The sequence below is a fragment of the Cyprinus carpio genome, chromosome A18 (genome assembly GCF_018340385.1).
Source record: "Cyprinus carpio isolate SPL01 chromosome A18, ASM1834038v1, whole genome shotgun sequence".
Taxonomy (NCBI): Eukaryota; Metazoa; Chordata; class Actinopteri; order Cypriniformes; family Cyprinidae; genus Cyprinus; species Cyprinus carpio.
In genome coordinates this window covers 29,797,856-29,801,393 of record NC_056589.1, presented here as the reverse complement: position 1 = coordinate 29,801,393, position 3,538 = coordinate 29,797,856, and the positions used below count along the sequence as shown (strand labels likewise).

The window sequence follows — 3,538 nt, the reverse complement described above, 5'->3', positions numbered from 1 at the left end:
TAATCAGGCAGTGATTACTTATCTGCAGGAGGAATTAAAGACGTCTTTTGCAGATGCAGACTCTGAGTCTATAAAAGGTAATCATATGTTATTGTAATCATTTAATGTCCCTTATTTTGTCTAGATTCTAATTTGAATTATTTCTGTCACTTATCTGAATTATTTTTTATTCAGCATGTTGCAGGACTTACTATGAAACACTGTGGAGGAAATACACTTTGTCTCTGCCAGAAAAGTTACAGATTAGGGATTCCATTAAGGCTGTGGCTAAAATCAGACAAAGGAAAAGATGAGTAAGTATAGAAATTAATCTCTGTATTAAGTTTGGTACATCTCTGGGTGTTTTTAGAGGTTAACTTGTGGTGTGTTTTGCAGTTGCTGGAGTCCAGGGTCATTCAAACAGATGCAGAGAGAGAACTGTGGCAGACAGCAACACTGGAACTGATGTCTGATGAGGAGGATGCCATTGCTGATGGAAGGCTGGTGTGGGTTGTGAGATCTCCACCTCAAAGGAGCCCACAGTTGTCAGACCTTTGCCACCACCTTCAGCGCAGACTGGAGGTAGATGCGTGCTAGTTCTTGCACACCATCAGCGTGTAAGACATAATGAAACTGAGCCAGAAGGACATTTATTTTTGGAACTTTAAGAAGCACTGGTTCATTTGTGACCCTATTACTAATAAGAGTTTTGTTTACTAAAAACTGTATAGTTTCATTTTCTATAACCTTGTAATATTTGAGAAGTGTTTGGTTTAATTTTAATAAATAAATAAATAAATTCTGAATAAATTATATTATAATTTTTTGAGAGTTTGGGGGATGTATAGTATGGAAGGGGGTCACGGTCTATCTACATAGCTGGCCAATAACCAATCAAGTCACTATACAAGGGATTGGGTTGGGCTTAGTAAAAAGTGTAAGCAAATAATCTCAAGGGAAAGTGACAAAGTTGTGTCCCAGTAGTTGTCAGGGTTTTGGAAGTGGTTTTGAAAAGTGTGGTAGTGACAAAACACTGTTCATCGCTGGTGGAGTTTATGTTTGTGAAGTGTCGACCATTCTATCTGCTGCGGGAGTTCACGGCCATTGTTATTGTCGCAGTTTACAAACCCCCGTGTGCTAACGCGAAGGACGCGCTTCGTGAGCTGTACAGCGCCATCAGCGAACAACAAGCAAATAACCCAGACGCCTTTTTCATAATAGATGGTGACTTCAACCACGCAAACTTAAAGACAGTTTTGCCAAAGTTCTACCAAAATGTGAACTTTGCAACAAGAGGGAAAAAACACACTAGACTTTGTTTACACAACAGAAAAGAATGTGTACAAGGCTGTACCCCGCCCCCACCTCGGGTACTCGGATCACATCTCTGTTATGCTAATTCCAGCATACAGACCACTTCTGAAACTCTCCAAACCGGTTTAAAAACTTTAAAAACAATCACAGTTTGGCCAGATGATGCTACCTCAACACTACAGGACTGCTTTCAGTGCACAGACTGGAAGATGTTTAAAGAGGCAGCCACCTACAACAACTTCACAGACATGCAGGAGTACACTGAAACTGTGAGTGCTTATATCAAAAAGTGCATTGATGATGTGACAGTCATGAAGACCATCACCACATGTGCAAACCAAAAGCTGCGGATGACAGCAGAGGTTCATGGGCTGCTAAAGACCAGAGATGAAGCATACAGATCAGGAGATAAAGCAGCCCTCAAAACAGCAAGAGCCAATCCTGTGGCATCAAAAATGCAAAAATGGTCATATGCTCAAAAAAATCAACAATCACTTCACAGACAGCAGAGACACACAGAGCCTGTGGCAAGCCATTCAGACCATCACTGACTACAAGCCCTCACCACAGGCCTGTGATGACGACACATCCCTCCCTGATGCACTCAACCACTTTTAATCACGGTTTGAAATGCAGAATGACACACCTGCACAAAAACTGCCCATACCTCCCAACGACCAGGCGCTCTGTCTGTCTCCAGCCTACGTCAGGAAGACCCTATCTAGGATAAACCCATGCAAGGCTGCGGGTCCTGACGACATACCTGGCCATGTACTGAAAAACTGTGCTGAACAGCTGACAGATGTCCTAACAGATATCTTAAACACCTCGCTGAGCCAGGCAGTCAAACCTGCTGGGCCTTAACAATTCTCTCTGTAACTGGATCCTGGACTCTCTAACCGGAAGACCTCAGTCAGTCAGTCCGTGTCGGCCACAACACCTGGAGCACTACCACACTGAGCACAGGTGCCCATCAAGGCTGTGTGCTCAGCCTGCTGCTCTTCACACTGCTGACCCACGCCTGCACTGCCAAGTTCAACTCCAACCACATCATCAAGTTTGCGGATGACACAACGGTGGTAGGTCTCATCAGCAACAACGATGAAATGCACTACAGAGACGAAGTGGCACAACTGGCTGAATGGTGTGGCACTAACAACCTGTCCCTCAATGTGGAGAAGACAAAGGAGGTTGTGATGGACTTAAGGAGAAATTCCGTTGACCACCCACCACTGACCATCAACAGCTCGACTGTGGAGAGAGTCAGCAGCACTAAATTCCTGGGGGAGCACATCACAGTGGATCTCACCTGAACCACCAACACCATGTCACTGTCCAAGAAGGCACAACAGCGCCTACACTTTCTCCGCCGGCTGAAAAGAGGAAGTCCACCCATCCTCACCACATTCTACAGTGGAACCATTGAAAGCATGCTGACCAGCTGCATCACTGTCTGGTACGGGAACTGTAGTGCAGCAGACCGCAAGACCCTCCAGCAGACAGTGAACACAGCTGCAAAGATCATCGGTGCCCCTCTCCCCTCCATCCTGGACATTTTCCAAACACGATGCACCAGCAAAGCCAACAGTATCGTGAAGGACCCCACCCATTCCACAGACTCTTCCAGCTTCTACCATCAGGAAGACGGTACTGGAGCATCAGAGCCCGCTCCGCCAGACTGCTCAACAGCTTTTTCTCCCAAGCTGTGAGAACCCTGAACTCAAATCACCCCACCCTCCTCTGAAACCCCATACAAACCCCCTACCTCCTGAAACATGGACCATAAATGGCTGCCAACTGCTCCAGGTGTGTGTTCATGGTGTGTGTGTGTTCACTGGTGTGTGTGTGCACTTTGGATGGGTTAAATGCAGAGCACGAATTCTGAGTATGGGTCACCATACTTGGCTGTATGTCACGTCACTTTCACCTCACCCCTTCCACCCCCCAACCTTACGACATCACAGAAAAACTGTATGAAACAATTTTTTTTTTTTGGTGCAATTCTCCTCTACGCGCACTGGAAACTTTTCACACACACTAATTATAGGTATAGTATTATGTGAAGCATTCGTATAGACTGTATTTTTTTTTTGCTTATGTATAAGTAAACATTTATATAGAATATATTTATAATCAAAATCTATCAGTAGGTTAGTTGTATAGGTTTTTACTGTTTTACTTCATTGTTGTATGTCTGTATTTATGAAGCACCGTGGTCCTGTGAGGCACAACATTTCATTCCACT

At 44.6% G+C, this 3,538-nt stretch overlaps 1 long non-coding RNA gene across 1 annotated transcript; it reads left to right on the top strand.

Annotated features, from left to right (window-relative positions):
• Nucleotides 1–668, top strand: LOC109098033. Its single transcript, XR_002019222.2, has 3 exons — nucleotides 1–77; nucleotides 175–293; nucleotides 376–668. It is a non-coding gene; the product is annotated as an uncharacterized LOC109098033 (long non-coding RNA).
• Nucleotides 669–3,538: the final 2,870 nt, after the last annotated feature.